General features: G+C 41.7%; 1 protein-coding gene across 3 annotated transcripts in view; it reads left to right on the forward strand.

Annotated features, from left to right (window-relative positions):
- The window catches only part of apba2b (amyloid beta (A4) precursor protein-binding, family A, member 2b), a 96010-nt gene that overhangs the window by 35244 nt on the left and 43245 nt on the right, over positions 1 to 17521 (forward strand). Inside the window, exon 1 of one of the 3 annotated variants that reach the window (XM_050048077.1) lies at positions 14695 to 14780. The exons of the other annotated variants lie outside the window; for them this stretch is intronic. The gene's annotated coding sequence lies outside the window, so the exon portion shown is untranslated. Of the gene's footprint in view, positions 1 to 14694; positions 14781 to 17521 lie in introns of those variants that run through there. 3 annotated transcript variants of the gene reach the window in all.

Genomic DNA, 17521 nt, shown 5'->3' on the forward strand with positions numbered 1-17521 from the left:
CAATGTGGAAGACAGCTTTGTGGGAGAAGAAGTACATGCTGTTTTTTCCGTGGTCTGATATCCGAGCTACCTCTCGGAGAATAGAGTTGATACTGCGGTGCATTGTCCAGTCTGCAAATGTAATTATGAGGCAGCTGTCGAATGTCCATTATCGCCAGTCATTAACAAGAAGTTACCTGACTCAGCAGTTTCAAGCTGCTGCCGTTGTTCTGCTTTGAAAGGACTCGACAGAGGTTAAGAGAGTGAAATAACTGCTGTTGATTAAAAGTTGACAAAGAATGAGGATTAGAGGCTTGAGAAGGGAGCTGTTTTTGGAGAGGGGTCAGTATGAAGCAGGATCGTGAAAGACCTCTAACTGAGGGATCAGGGGGAGCATTGTGTTGGTCAGGGAGCAATTCTCACCTTCATCTTTCCAGACTTTCAGTAACAATTCAGTAGGAATGACAGGTCAGTGTAGCAGAGCAGTATGGGTTAGTGTTATTGTCCATTCCAGTCCAAGGCTGTTTGCAGACATCCAGGTAGTATATATATTTCTTTATGTGGTTTTACTCATTCAGGGGTTGGAGCTAATGTTAAGTTGAAGCCACAAAATCCTATTCATATTTTAACTGAAGACAAAAAACAGGATATGATGAAGAAGTGCCAAAATAGTGACAACAGTACAAATTATTTTCTGGAGTACTTAACTTTTTCACAATTAGTCAAATTAGTCCTGAGGGTGAAAATGAAGTTTCTTTATTCATACATTTATCATATGATAGGACAGGATATTCACAAATCTTTTGGATTTGATGCATCAGACAGCTGATTTCTGCCATGTCCAAATTGACACTATTTGACCCAAAGGAATTGCTATATTTACAAGAAGGGCTCAGTTAAAATTTACTGGTAATATACTGGTGCCAACACAATACCAGACTTTTTGGACCAGCTATGATATTGATATATACCCAATATAATAACTAAGCAAGGTGTTTACTGAACAAATTAACCTGTCAAAATAGTGACAGTAGTAACCTGCGTAGATAGAAAACTAATGAGTTTAAAGAGTGTTAATTGGGAAAACATTACCACGTGTGGCTGTGACCATCACAGCGGGCATATAAAGTGCAGAAGCCAGACACCAAATTCGGGGTCACTTCAAGAATGAAGAAGTTCAAAAGCACTTTGGTTAGGATGAAAAAAAGGTCATTTAAAAAATAATGCTGTAATCTTTACAATTGGATGCTGTATTGCAGGATTGCCTCTTTGACAGAAAACAACTTAAATACATTATCAGTGAACATTTGGTTGATACATTCTGTGTCAGCCTTTTTTGTGACATGACAGGTATGTTAATTAACAAATTTTACCTAAAAAACATAATTTGCCTCGCAATAAGTTCCCTCAAAACATATTTGCTGTTTCAAATTAGTTGTACATCATTTCTAGGGGTCAGGGCTGTACTTTTAAGGACTATGCTTTCTACAAAGCAGCATTTTCCATGTATCAAAAAAAAAATCAAAATAAATGTTAATAAGGTGACACAACTGTCAGAATCTGTGTTATCATTGTTTGATGATGTGGTGAAAATGCCTGTTGGTCAGCAGCAGCAACAAAAGCAAGATTAATGACTGTGTTTAACAAATTTCATTGCAGAAATCATGAAATAATCAGACCTGTCGCTCGTACTGTCAGCTGTCTAAAAGCCTCCTAACATCGTTAGTTTATGACTGCACATCACAGCAAGAAGTTTGCGATTCCTTCTAGTTACTAATTCTGTAACATTGTTGTGGCTTCTTTAAGAACTCCTACACCAAAGTACCGTCAACCTACATGATTAGTCACACATTAGTTTTAGATGATAGAATAAGTATAAAAACAAAAGACTGTACACAAATAATACATCTTCTCCCAATTAAAACTTGGATCATAGAAGTGTCATTGACGCTGATTATTTAAATCACCAATGTGAAAGTTTCATTAAAAAGTACTTTTTGCTTTTCAGATAATTTTTCAGTCTCCCTTCTCATTTCCTGAGATTTATGTGCTCTGTGTTATTTTTGTCAGGATGCACACAAAAAATGACTAATCCCCTTTCAAACAAAAATAAATAGCGGATCTTTTTTTCGTCCTGCATGCTTTCACTCCATATTGTATCAGCAGACTGAATAAACAGCCATAGTTTTTAATTAGCAGCATCTCCATAATCTTTATTATCTCCCTCCTTTTTTATTTGGCTATTAGATTAATACCCATTTATTTTGTTGTCAGATTTCTGCCTGTTTGGGGGAGAGTGGTGTGGGAGGATTTCTCATTAAATTCAAAACAAAAATGTTTTCCCTGCTCCTGGCGTGTGTGCAGTGGTTGCAGTCCCAACAACGAATGGGTGTTTGTGTGATGTCAAGACTGCTTTTACTGTTTTCACCCCGAAGTTAATCATTTTACATATTAAAATAACTTAATTGTTTTTATCTGTCTCGCTCTCTCTAACGTTGCCTCTCATCAGTAACCAAACCCAGTTGACAGCTTCAATTAAACCCTGTGAAATTGCCCCAGTATCTGTCTCCCTCTGGGGCCATTTAGCTGTGTTTAGCTCTCTGCAAGCTGGGCTTGTTGCCAGGCAAACTTTAGAGAGTGTTTCATGTTCCTCCTTTAAAATGTAGGCCAACCTAGCCCCCATGTGCCACCTGGCCAACCTCAGAGCCCACAAACTAAAGTATGTGTTCACACTGTGAGTTAACCTGGTGAAAGTTTGCTCTGGTTGCATTCAGTGGCCACATGCAACAAGTTTTACAAATGCACAATGTGTATTATACTGGTAATTTTTATTACTATAAATACTTTCTTTCTTGCTGATATGTTTGATGACTTTGTTGACTCAAAAGCCAACTTATAAAAACATTGCATTGCCTTGCAAATACTGCAGCCAGCAGCCAAATGGTCAATAAAATACACAAACATTATACACTTAGTTTGCAGGTATTTGATCATAAACCAAAGTATTGGACAAATTGAAATTCTGCTCTGATGATGGCACTAAAGGAAAGTCAGAGAACCACCAAAGTTATAACAATTTATCTTGAGGGAAATATGAATGTCTTTCAAGGCGATCCGTCAGGGTAATCCAACCAATAATTGTAAAGATATTTCAATCTGGACCAAAGTGGTGGACTGACTGGATTGCCATCCCTAGATTGCCTGATATCAGACAGAACTCATTACACGTTTCCATCTTCAGTCTGATGTTGCATCCACCTTAATTGACTTTCCCTAACCAATCACTAGCAACTCACATGTCTGCGTGAATCTAGCACCATGTTAAGCCCGATATACACTGTGCGATTTTGTGCTGTCCCAGATGAAAGATGACTAATTTGACAGTAATGTGGCGAGATCTTTGGTCGTGGCTCTAAAATGGTGGTCCTACGTAACACAGTGAGGATCAAGGATGGCTGTTGTCACAGTCTTGCGATCAAAGACAGCTTTGGGCTCACCATCCCACGATGACACAGGAAGTTTGGGGTAAGGAGGTAATGGGGTGGTTGCCTGGCAACAATAAAAAGGCGCAGCAAGTGTTTTTTTACTAGTGGCATTCAGTTTTTATTTTAAAAAGGCAGTGTGGTGCACCTCGCATTCTGCAACCCGCAGAGCGCTTTATGTGTAATTGGGGCCTCAGTTTCGCCCATTGGGTACTGTTAGTACCCCGCGGCTCAAATTGGTTGTTTTTTATTTTAACCGAGAAACAGCTGTTTCATGTCACAATGCCACCCAAATCAGTCAACTCAAACACAGTGGAGTGAATGCACTCAAAGGTATGGACTCAGGCAAATCGCTAGAGCTAGCTTGGCTAAAAACGATGAAAAACAATGTGGGTTTACATTTCTTTCTTTATCATTTTAAGTTTTATTCAGGTTTTAAAGTTTTGCTTTGCAGTGAAAACGATCAACTTTTCCTTTTTTCCTGGGGAAGGTCTCCCCTTTAGTCTTGTCGTGGTCGTGGACACCATTTTACACTGCTGTGAATGTGTTTGTTGCTTGTGTTCCGATGCTGGGCCACACAAAAAAGAAAAAAAATGTCCATCTGGTTGTTGTTAGGGGGCAAATTTACTCAAACCAGCTGATACTAAAAGTGTTGCTATTTCGTCTGTTACAAAACTGCTTAAAAAATATGCTATACTAGTGTGAATAATGTGTGTGTGCTCGTGTGTGTGTGTTCTCTAAAAGGGGTGATTTGATGATTGGCTTAGACAGTCCTTCTCTGAGAGACTGCGCTGAAAAACAAAGAGTTGCCATGGTAACAGTCAAGGGTGAAGGAGGAGGGTGTGTCTGTGGTGTTGTGCTTGAAGTGGCGAGATGGACATTGGCAGGCAGAATGGCGGGGGAGCGAGCGATGCGTTCTGTGGTCCTTTGCCATTCCTGCTGCTCACCAAGTCTCTGCTTTCCTTCCCTTCCTGTCTCCCGCTTCGCTCTCTTGTTGTCGTCCTGAGGCGAGTGGGAGGCTGTAAGGAGAACAAACGCTGCATCTCAATGAGACAGCTGAGAGGAAACTCATTTTCTCGCTCTGTCTCTCTCTGATAGTGCCTTTATTCTTTATTTACAAGCTGCATAAGTCAGCATGGTCGGGTTATTACACGATTTATCAACATATGTTTAACGATGTGGAAGTGCTGTAAGGGTAGTTTAATGTTATACAGTTAAATGTTTACAAGATCATGTGGTCAAAGCTGACCCTAATAAAGGTGACGGATGGCAGCTCCACAAAGGGCAGCACAGAGCATTTCATGGACCACAACATTTTCAGTTTAACACTCTTAGTATCGCAGAAATTCAAATTACTCTCCATTATACTTAAATTTACTCTTACCCCTTACGCTTTCCAACAAAATGTAAAACCAACAATTTTAGCTCAGCTGAAAGAAGAGAGAAAAAGAGAATTTAAATAATATGGTATCTAAGAAGGTGGGTACTTTACAGTTATACTGCAACTAGTAAAAGGGAAGGTAGGATGATTAATGATGACTAATGACTGCGTCTACATTTTACAGCACAAAAGAACTGGTGGGAAGTGCTCTTCAATAAGATCTTGTTTTGTTTGGTTTGTTATGTTTTGTTATGTGCTTGTGAACTGCTTGGGTTATCGTGGCTGCAAACCTTATGTTCCCCAGTGGGATTATAAAGCTGAATTGAACTGAAGTGATTAATAGTTAACCCACAGTTCATACCTACAGTGCTTTATACCTTGGCTGACTCAGTGACCCTCTACCACAGGTTAAAACTCCTTCAAAGATGAATACAGTTGAATAAACTTTACTAAATGTTTTGCCTTGTAATGAGGCTGTATACTGTATCAGCTACTTTTTCTGGGGTCAAGATCATTGACCGAGTCCTATGTGGTGTCACATCTCTAACCATAGATGCCATGAACCAATGAAACAGATATCAGTGTGATTAAAAAGGTATTTCACTGGAAAGATTATATGATACTCTTTGAGCCTGTGGTGGCGAGCATACGAAAATGTTGAATACAATCTGTAGTTTGAGCAACAACCGTAGAGCTAGCAATAATCTGCTGGATGATGCATTTCACGCTGGATTTTGAGCAGGGAGCTCTGAGAGGTAAAGAGGAGTAGTATAAAAATGTGGTTTACTAACACTGTAAATACAGTGCCAATTGGAATCTAAATTTAAAGACAACTGTTGAGTTTAGTGGGGCTTTTTTTTAATAATGGTTCATTTCAGATGTCTGTCTTGTGTTTTGATCTTTTTTGCTTTAATTGAAAATTAAATGTTAAATAATATAAGAGATACTTTTATGCTGACAGCATGGGTTAGAAGCAGGTCAGCAGTAATTTCAGTACAACCATAGCTGATGTTTAAGGGCCTTGACACAGGCAGCCAGTGGTCAGTTAATGTTGAGCTGTTGGTGAGCATTTGTCGCTCTAGTTGGTGTGGTGTGTCCAGCACCATTGGCCCTTGTCGACACTAGTCATCTTTTTTCTGCCACTTCAGCATGTTGAATTGCTGTTGATGACATTGGAGCCTGTCAGTGAATGAAATCACTCTGATTGGCAGTTTAGCCCAGCGCACACGATTAGAAACGGAAGTGAGGAAAGTAAACAAACAACTAAAGTCAAGGGGGCGTAAGACAAAAATGAAGTTGTTACATAAGGAAAGATTGTTTTTCTTTAGCCAGTGAGCTCTTTAGCCAAAACATTTCATGATGGTTTGTGTTATTGTTCACAAGCGCATGATAAATTCATTCAACGCCTCCGCCCGCTCGACACAAGCATACTCGGGCGTACTATAAGCGGAGTGGACTCCGCGAGGAATGTCCGCAGTCATTCGGGCTTTCATAGTCGAGCGCACTTCCGCGTTGTAGTTTCCTGTAAAAATGTCCGTGAAAAATCCCAGCGATGTGAAAAATACATGCCGAGCAGTCACTGGTGCACAGAGCGGAGTCCGCGCGGTCGTAAAATCTGAGCTTTGCGCACACAGGGCTTGCAGACGTCCGCTTTGAGTCGCACGGATCTCCGCGGAATCCGTTCCGCGTATGTTCCGCCCGAGTATGTTCGGGCCTTAACGCGCATGTCACGGAGTGGTGAACAAACCAAACAACAAGTCAACTTGCTAATTAAGGAGACATTACATGTTCAAGAGTTTTATAAAGCTGCTCAAACGCCAAAGAGAAGCTATAAGTGAATGTTTCATCGGCAACGCGTAATGACCCCCCCCCCCCCCCCCCCAGGCGATGACATCGTTCATCGGCGATTTCACTAGATGGCGATAGGACGATAGGATATGGACAAGATCGCCCAACTCTAAGCAATACAGAATACATCTGTCTGCTTGTGTGAAGAGTTATTTCTTCCCATGCAGGCACAGAACGTACGTGCTGGTTGCAAATTTGCAAAACCTAGGATAGTGAAGGAATGACCCATCCTGTGCTCCCTTTGATTGGCTAGTACTTGTTACCTTCGTTGGCTGGATTGGTTAGATTTAGGTAAGAACGTCAGGGTAAGCCAGTCAGAGGCAGAGTAAGGCAGGCCATTTCCACAAATTTATGTGCTGGTCGGCTGCTGGCTGTTGTCTTTACAGTGTGGTCATGTGCAAATGTTTGGGCTGGTCACAGGTGATGTGAGGCAACGCAGCAATTGGCTTTTGTTGCTGCTAGTTCTCTGAAGTTGGTTTGGTTTGTCTGGACCTTAGATCCTGCCTTTAAAGACCCTATGTTTAGTGACTTAGACCATTCAATGCTAATATAACGTCTACCATGAATTTATATAAGCCCTGAAGAATGGGTAAATTTATTCTGCACCTATTAAATGTGGTTTAACTGAGTTGAGCTGAGAATATCCTCCATTACATCTCATTACATGTATTCATGGAGGCATTTGTGTGCGTTATCAGACTTTTAATACGATTTTTAAGCTATAAACTGTTCCGTCTGACACTCTGTCTATATTTTTCTCTGCAAGTCTTTGTGTCTGTTTGTGCAAAATAGAGAGAGCACCAAGCAGAAAGCACACTTCAATTGAAACAGCAATTTCCTCTGTGCTGAGTAGCAGCAGGTAGCCAGGCCTCCATCTTTAAAAGAAATGACATGGAGAAGATTCTTTCTCTCTATTCTCACTTTCTCCCCGGAAACTCTGTGAACTCCTCCATATCCCATCCCTGTTTTGTCTCCTTTTAACTCTAAATCCAGCAGACGCTTTTTTCCCTTTCATTGTGAAAAATGAGCCGCAAGCAGAAGTAAGACTTAACCCCAAAGACATCATTTAGACTACAGTATATGCACATTCAGGCTCCCACACAGTGGAGCAGAATGATTCAATGTTAACAGTTACCTTCTTGTTTTCAGTAGGATTGTATCATCAGCCCAGAATTTAGCATTCAGTTTGTGCGTTTTTAATGCTTGTTACACTAACTTAATAGGCTGTAAACAAAAGATCAATTATAATATCATGCAATGCTAGATTAGAGCCAGATGCCCCGCACCTAGCAAATTTGAATTTGCTCTGCACGGGGATCTGGCCCCGACGAGCAGAGCCCGTTGAATCACCATCAGACCAATCAGATCAGTCTGTCTGACGGAGGCGGGCTCTGGGCAGGCGTAACATGATGATGACAGCGCTGCGCCGTAAGAGTCTAAAAGTAAACAGCCAAGGTGGCAGCTGTCGAAGGACTGCGTCCATTCAATTTAGCTTTGGAAGAAACGCTAAACCAACTACACTTATCTTTTTCCTTGAGACAGGAACAGAAGACTGCTCTAGAAGCCTTCATTTCCAGGAAGGAAGTTTTTGCCGTTTTGCCGACGGGATACGGCAAAAGCATAATATATCTGTTAGCCCCACTGGTCGGCAAACCAATGGGGCTTAGTGCAATGAATACGTCACCTTGTCTTTTGCTCTGATTGGCTGTCATGCTATCCAATTGCGTGCGGCGGCATTTAATATGCCTCAGTTAGTGCCGCCCCTTGGGTAGGAAGGGTGTATCGGTGAGGGCCATACTCAAAATCTTTCTAGATTTTGTTGTAACATTTAAAAAAAAAGACAGAAGTTGTAAGATAACCAGATGACCATTTTATATTTGTGATCAAACATGCAGTCAGTCAAACAGCTGCGAGATGCAACATGTACTATAATAAAGCAGTCCAATCAGGAGAGAGACAGAAGAGTGAAGTAAAGGTAATATTTAATATGAAAGATGAGTGTACAGATATACATATTATTTGTGCTGATTAAAATTTAACATAAGTGATTGAGGGACATTTAAGCGGCAGCAGGATAAATCTCTCTATGGACTTGAGACACTGGTGGTGGTGGTGGCTGATGACTCTGAGGCTGCTGAGGCGAATTAGGCTGATGAATCCGTAAAGACCAGGTGGTGATGAGTAGGTTGAGGCTGTCACAAGGGCAGCAAGAAAGAACTACGGCAGAGAACGAACCATATTTGAGGAGCAGTGAGATGATAGGCTGACAGAGAAGGTGTGTTGCTGTGCTATTGGTTGATAGTGAATCAGCTGATGACTCAATTGACAGACCGAGACAATGACACCTAGAGATAGTCAGTGAGCATGCGTGCAAGGAGTTAATGGCAGAGTGCAAAAGAAAACTTAAAGCCTGAGCATGAAAAGCATCTTTGGCTAGAGTTTCATTTAGCTATGTAGACTGAGGGCTTCAACTTTGCATTGGCTCGGCTAATAATAAAGTGTTTGTTAAAGAAGGTCTGCCACCCAACAAAATGAAAAGAACCCACTTATTGTGAACTGTATGTATTACTACTACTACTACTAAATAATTCAGGGCCTTGTTTGGTTACATTTTAAACAAAAAATAAGAGGGTTTTTGTGGTTTTAGAAAGAACTGTTTTATACTGACTGTATTATATATGTCAAGAAGTGGATATCACATCCTTACTAATCCTTGTTATTTGGCTAGATCTCAGGAAAAAAAAAGATGAAAAAGAAAGTAGAAGCAGAAGAGAGACAACATGAAAGCTTTATGGCTCAGACATGATTCAGTCATATTTTCCAGAATTTGCAAAGAATTTCGTAGCTATGCAGTAAGATCAACAGAGTCAACTGCAGGGTAAACAAATCTTACAAAAAGGTCAAATACAGACAGAGTGAGGCACTCAGCTAATGCTGATGGTGTTTACCACTGTGGTAACTGCTGCATGCCATGCAGCTGCCTTTTGCTTGTGAGATCACATCAGTATTGAAATGAACTCGGAACAGACGAGAACACGATGCTCCACCTTTCCAACAAGCCACTGCCTCCACTCCCACTCCTCAGAGCTCACATATAGTATCTGTCCGTGGTTAAATGAGGATCTTTGCAGCTTGTAAACAGCTGAGCCTGCAGCAAACATGTCGAAAAATGAGGTTTGAACAAATGCAGAAAGTAAGAAGCACAAATGCAAGAAAACTATATTTTTACTCTGTGAAACATTACTGAATCATGACTGGCAGGTGTGAGAGATTGGTCATTGCTGTGTCATGTTTTCAACTCTCCATGTACCTGAACGTTGGAGACCTCCCAGCTAAATACCTCCGTGATTTTGATCATTACTGTCCCATGCCCTGAAAGGATCTGTCCATTCATCTGCTAATGGAATCAACAGAGATACTTATTTCTGTCTTACTTCATTTAAAGGAGACTTGAATAGCTATGTCACCATTTGGCTGATTATCTTTTGTCACAATAGTTCTTTCACATATTCATCTGTCCCGTCTTGCCTCTTCTTCACAGTTTGAAGCCTGACAGTCTAATTCACTGGAGTGAACAGAGGTCATATCTTAAAATTCAAGGCAGAGAGACATTAGTATTCCCGAGGCCCTCACTCTGACTGAGCCATCTGCTGCTTTCGGACTGCTCCTCTCGCCCTCTGTCCTCTCCCCAGCCCTGCTTTACCTCTGCATACACACACGATTCACACAAAAACACTCACACAAACACACATACACAATTTCAAGACATATGTCTGCCAAACAAGGCTCTGAGGGTAATTTCAGGCTTTATCTTACTGTAGATGAGGCGCTGTGTGGCAGACATGAATAGGTCTGTCCGTGGAGACCGTCCGGCACAAGTGGTGCCCAGCTGCAGCTCAAAACAGACAACTGGGATACTGCAGGCAGGCAGGCAGGCAGGCTGGTATAATAATAATAATAATAATAATAATACATTTTATTTAAAAAGCGCTTTTCAAAGTTCTCAAAGTCACTTTACAGAGACAGTTCAAACACATCAAATAAAACAACAATTATCAGCAAAGACATCGAAGACAAAGAGGAATAGTAATGGGAGTGAAAAAACAAGGAAATAAGTAAATGAATAAAAGTAGCTAAACATTAAAAGCAGAACGGAACAGGTGAGTTTTGAGTAGTGATTTGAATGATGGGAGGTCAGTGCAGTCACGGATGAGTTTTGGGAGGGAGTTCCAGAGGGTGGGGGCAGCAACAGAGAAGGCTCTGTCCCCCCAGGTTCTGTGCTTGGTCTTGGGGACGGTGAGAAGGTTGGCATTGGAAGAGCGGAGGCTGCAGGAAGGGGTGTAAGGGTGGAGCAGGTCTGTGAGGTAAGAGGGGGCCTGGTTGTGGAGAGCTTTATGGGTGAGTAGGAGGAGTTTGAAGTGGATGCGTTGTGGAACAGGGAGCCAGTGGAGGTTCTGAAGGACAGGGGTGATGTGGTCGCGGGAGCGGGTGTGAGTGAGGAGGCGGGCGGCAGAGTTTTGGATATATTGGAGTTTATTGAGGAGTTTGGAGGTTGTGCCATAAAGGATGCTATTGCAGTAGTCAAGGCGGGATGTAATGAAGGCGTGGATCAGGGCTTCGGCAGCATTGCGAGAGAGTGAGGGGCGGAGGCGAGAAATGTTTTTAAGGTGAAAGAAGGCTGTTTTAGTGACTTGTTTGATGTGTTGGTCGAAGGAGAGGTTGCTGTCGAAGATGATACCAAGGTTGCGGCAGTGAGGGGAGGGGGACAGGGTGGAGTTGTCGATGGTGAGGTGGAAGTCTTTGGCTGTTTGGGTGAGGGAATTTGGACCAATTAGGATCATGTCTGATTTGTCACAGTTGAGTTTAAGAAAGTTTGCTTGCATCCAGGATTTAATTTCGGAGAGACAGTTCGACAGGGTGGAGTGGGTTGAATGGGTGATGGATTTAGTGGAGATGTATAGCTGGATATCGTCAGCGTAGCAGTGAAAACAGAGACCATGACGACGGATGATTTGACCAAGGGGGAGGAGGTAGAGGATGAAGAGGAGAGGACCAAGCACCGAACCCTGGGGGACGCCTTGGGACAGAGGGGCAGTTGAGGAGGAGCAGTTGTTGATGAAGATGAATTGTTTTCTGTCAGTGAGATAGGAATGTAGCCAGGTGAGGACATTGTCAGTGATGTTGAGGAGGGTTTGCAGGCGGGAGAGTAGGATGGAGTGGTTGATGGTGTCAAAGGCGGCGGTGAGATCAAGGAGGATAAGGATGGAGAGTAGGCCGGAGTCTGAGGAGAGGAGGAGGTCGTTTGTGACTTTAAGGAGGGCAGTTTCGGTGCTGTGTTGTGTGCGGAATCCAGATTGAAATTGTTCGAAGAGGTCATTATTGTTAAGGTGGGATTTGATTTGTGAGGCGACGACACGTTCAAGGATTTTTGAGAGGAATGGGAGGTTGGAAATGGGCCGGAAATTGCTCATGATGTCAGGGTTGAGACCAGGTTTTTTAATGATGGGGGTGACTGCAGCCAGTTTGAGAGAAGGAGGGGCAGAGGCAGAGCTGAGGGAGGAGTTGACAATTTTGGAGACAAGCGGGGAGATGGTGGGGAAGCAGTGCTTAACAATGGCGGATGGGATGGGATCTAGCATGCAGGTGGAAGTTTTCATGGTTGAAATGATTTTAGACAGCTCAGCTGGGGAGACAGGTGCGAATTTGGAGAGGGGCAGGGTGATAAGATGGGTGGAGGGGGGTGAGGAGGGTGTGGGGGTGTGGGGGGTGGTTAGAGAACTGTGGATGGTGTCAATTTTGGTTTGGAAAAATGAGAGGAAGGAATTGCATTTTTCAATGGTGAATGAGTTTGAAATATTGTCACTGGGATTAAGGAGGTATGCTGCTCTTAGTACTGCCAGTGTGTGTGTGTCTGGAGCCTTTTTTAGTGATGAAGGTAACAGCTTGAATCAGTGCCTACATTTCAGTTCATTTATGTGGGAGACGGATATTTTGTGTGCGTGTGTGTGTATGCAGGTGGGATGTAGAAAGAAATGTACAGTGATTGAGCCAGCTGGATTCTGATTTCTTTTTGCACCAATCATTGGTTCATTTTCTTTAGCCACTCTATTTCTATTCAGGTTTCCATGGGGCTGGAGCATATCCCTGCATACATTAGCCAGGAAGAAGGCAGAGAAACAACCTGTCCTGGAGAGACTAACTGGGAAACACAGTCTTTTAAACTCACATGGGCAAGTTAGAGATCTTGTAGGAGGAAAACAGAATACAAACACATCCGCTTCACAAAGGGCGTCCTGGTGGCTTAAAGTATTAAGTGCTGACCAAGTTATGTCCTTAGCTGGAGTTTAACGAATGTTCTGACAACTCTCAAAACAGCTGGTAAAGAACAAACAAATTAATGTAGCTTCTCAAAAGGAAAGGGTGAGCATTGACGGTTCTCACACCGTGTACATCATTAAAAAGGATGCAACCAGACAGATCATCTCACCTTTATTTTGTTTATTTCCAAATAGGGAGATTTTTACACGTACTTCCATCAAAAAACTGGTCTTAAGTTTCAGTTAAAATAAGGCGTTTGTTCAACCAAAGAAAAAAATCTTTAAAGGACATTGAAATTGATAACATTATAATAGTTTTATACCGTATACCATGAAACCATGATATTTACTGAGAGTTATCATACCATGAAAATCTGTTGCAACCATAGTGGACGGAGACGGGGGGGAGAAAAGAAACAACCTTCAGAGAATTTAATTGAGATTGAGAGTAACAATCCAAATAAAATTGCCTGCAAATTTTGTCATGAATTTATATCAGAAATTTACTGTTAAGACCCTAAAATTACTGATCTATGACCTGAACAGATGCCAACAGATTTTAGTTAGGTCTGTGCTGTGAGAAATTAGATGACAGGCATGGCCAAAGCCAAAAGATGACTGTGTTGCCTCACCAGTGGACTGCAGATATTGACATACATTCTCAGCCTGCATTAGCGAAAATAACTCACCAGTAGTCTGGATTTACCTCCATATAACACTGCAGTCTGTCCTCTCCTGCAGTGTCTCCTCCTAATCTACTTGCCAAAGAAATTTGGGATAGTTTTGTCAAGCAATAGGCACCATTTAATGAAAATTAAGATTCATCATGTAATTACAAATAAGGTGGAACTCTTATGAAAAGCCATAATTAATGCATAAGGAATGCATTGATTGTTTAGGGATCTTTGTGAGCTTCAGTGCCAAAAGAAATTCCCAAAATGTCAAAAGAAATGTAGAAGTATTTTGAAGCAGATTTGTGGTCATGCAGTTTTTAAGTGGGGGTTATGGATCAGTTTGTAAACAAAACATTAGATAAACAAATTGAAAGATCATAAATGCAAATACATACTAGCCTCATGACATGTAGACACATCCTGTATGTGTAAGCACAGTTGTACCATGTGTCAATATTCATTATAAATCTTTTCTATTGGTACTAAACAGGCTCGACAGATCCCCTGTGTATCTTGTGATGTACAAATGCATGCAAATTCAAAAAACACAGTCAAATCTAAAGTACATGCCAGACAAAGCAGATTTGGGAAAAGCCACCTGGCTATAGGGACTTATAGTTTGTTTTCTAAATTTCTACAGCAGCTGTAATGAAACTCAGGAAATATATATATATATATATATATATATGCATAAAAAATCTAAAAAGCAAAAAACATACGAATGACATGATATGAAACACAAATACAGACGCATTCACGCAACACCACACAAAAACAGGAGGCCTGTGAGTCTAGGAGGCCAACAAAGAGGAGGTCAAAGGGTATCAGTCCCTTGGGGATGCAGTTACCCATAGTTACCAATCCTTACCCTCAGCTCTGGGGGAGTGAACGCAGCGGGGCTGGGTCTCTACAGGAGGATGCTGGGATATAATGTGCAGGAAGAAAGAGGGTGGAGTCAGGGAGATGCATGCTGTGTAGTAGCTTGTGGGGGGAAGGGAGGAGCGAAGAGAGATGGGAGGGTCAGGCGGAGGGAGGATGGGGCCGTTGTTTGAGCAGATCCCATTGCTATTGTATACTACACCCCAGCTCCAGATCTCAGGTAAGAGACACAGTTAGTGCATGGTTTCCTGTAGATGTTAACAAGCTGAGGTCATTTTTACGTTAATGGCAAAAGTTTGGAGTAAAAACCTTTTTGAGATGTTTTAAATAATGAACAAAGTGCTTCAGTAGATGTCCAGAACATGTTGCTATATTTCATCATTTGTATAGTGTGTCCATGTGTCTTTGTGTGCATTAACAGCACAAATATTGTGGATCAGTGACCTCCATGGAAGTGCTCTTATGTATTTATAACATGTCTGTGCCATACAGCAACAAGAGCCAGTCAGCCTAGTACATAAGCTTTGTGTGCACATGTAATCTTTGTCCCCTGACTTGGCTACCTGTGGAACAACCAACTGTGTGCATGTGTTTCTGTGTGTGTGTGTGTGTGTGTGTGTGTGTGTGTGTGTGTGTGTGTGTGTGTGTGTGCTCCTATCTGTATTGTTTGTGTTTTAGAAGGGATGTGTTTGTGCCAGGTTGTGCAGAGCTAATTAACCGGTGTAAGCTCTGGTGATGGAAAATGTAATTATGGTGAAGGGAAAAAGGGGGGAAAGCAGCAACAACACCCCTCTGAGGGCAGTTGTTCATGGCAACTGGATGGCACAACAGTGGGGATGGCAACAAAATGGATGACAGGGTACAAAGGGGCATGCTTGACAGGAGGAAAAAAATACCCTGAACTTTTTTGGTTGGTTGTTAAAATGCAGTACAGCTAATGGTAAAGTGCTTTTATGGCTCTCATCCTGGAATCTGTTTGTGTGTGTTGATGCTGGCCTGCATACTTGTGTACTTCTTTTTTATGTCTGTAATAGGATTCATTCATGATTTATAGGATATCCTTTATCTTGTTTGTGTTCCTTTTTTAAAATAAGATCCATTTTTATAATGGGGAAAGAAAGGCTAATACTTTATACCGATCTGTTCTTGTCACCATTGCAGTTGCCTCTTCTTGGTCGCTCTGAATATTAAAATAACTGATGCTAGAATACCGTCTTTATCTACCAATAAATCTTTCTTCATCAAGATGGATTAGCTGTTAAAGGACTAGTGATTGTTTTTATAGTTTAGTTATCAGGGACGCAGTGATTTATCAGCCAGACATCAGTTTCAGCCGATCTTTGTCTTGCTGACTGCCTTTGGCCTATTGGCAAATAAGATGATGTCACTGATAGGCTAGCAGTGTCCCATGTTGTTCTGTTGTGTTGCATCAATTTTGGGCAGGCTAAAGAGCAGGGTCAGAGACTAACCATGTCCCGTTATCCTGGGGACAATAGAGAATGTGTTTGGGACAAACAGAGATCTATTGCGGGAGGCCCTCAGGACAAAAGGGCTCGGCAAACCCAAAATCGACGCACCAAGGAACGTACCTTATTTTTTCCCTGATAATGCTGCATTGTGAACAGCAAATTCTTGTGGAAATTGGCAGGAAGAGAGCTAGTTAACATTAGCTGTTAGCTTCAGCCACTAGCTGCTAGCAGCTAACGGAGGTCGCACTAAGTTGTTATGATATGTTCAAGTTCTACACAGAAAAAATGAGTGGGTAAATTATAATGTTATCATGATGCGTTCAAATGTCCATTCAGCCGTTGCTTATTTGGGGTCAGGTCACGGGGGCAGCAGGCTGAGCAAGGCACCTTGCTGTGTTCAAATGTGATCTATTAGAACTTATTTTTCGTCCAGAAATGTCAACAAATACATGTTTGAAGGAGAAATTTATTGATGTTTTCAAAGCACTATAAACAGCAATAGTAACAGTGAAAAGGTTTTTGAAGCCACAAAAAAGGCCAAATTAAAGGTTGTTTCATATGATTACATTTATGCTCATTCAAATGTGGAGTAATGAAGGCTAAATGACTTTGAAACAGATGTCATTTTTTAATAATAATTATTTTTTATTTCCCTGGCACAAGAGTGGGAATAAATAACAACAAAAACAAAATCAACAAAGATACAACATTGGTATCGGCTATCGGCTATCAGCTATTGGCTATTAGCTATCAGCTATCGGCCAGCAGCTGTCGGCAAGCAGCTATCATCTATCAGCCATCGGCTATTGGCTACTGGCTAGCAGCTATCGGCTATTAGCTATCAGCTATCTGCTATTGGCTATCAGCTATCAATTGTCGACTATCAGCTATTGGCTATCAGCTATCGGCTATCAGCTAGCAGCTATCGGCTAGCAGCTAGCAGCTATCATTTATCAGCCACCGGCTATCGGTTACTGGCTAGCAGCTAGCAGCTAGCAGCTATTGGCTATTAACTATCGGCTATCGGCCAAATTGATATTTTAAACATCTGTATCAGTATCAGCCCAGAATTTCACAATCAATGCATTCCTATTAGTAATTGATGTTTGATGGTAACATGAGGCATTTGTTTCCATAAATTTCATTACAGTAATCACACCAGACTGAAGCAGGTAGAAGTTCAGCTTCATGATGTTTTGCTGAAATGGGAACAAACATGTCCACCTGGATTTTTTGTTTCCTGCAAGCTCTTTGGCTACTTGCTCAACACAGCAAGAAATGTTTTTCTTTCTTTTCACCTGCGCTTTATGCAGAACGAGACTTTATTGTCTCCCGGGGTTGACCATTCTCAGCCAGCAAGCTACTATAGGATCAATACAAGTTGTATGGTATCAGGTCACATGTGCAGCACCTATGTGGAGATGACCTTGATTTAACTATTGATTTCTTCTCTGGAAGGGTCCCGTTAGGTTTATGTGGAGGCAGAATGCTT

Source organism: Epinephelus moara, chromosome 1, assembly GCF_006386435.1.
Source record: "Epinephelus moara isolate mb chromosome 1, YSFRI_EMoa_1.0, whole genome shotgun sequence".
In the NCBI taxonomy this organism is placed as follows: domain Eukaryota; kingdom Metazoa; phylum Chordata; class Actinopteri; order Perciformes; family Serranidae; genus Epinephelus; species Epinephelus moara.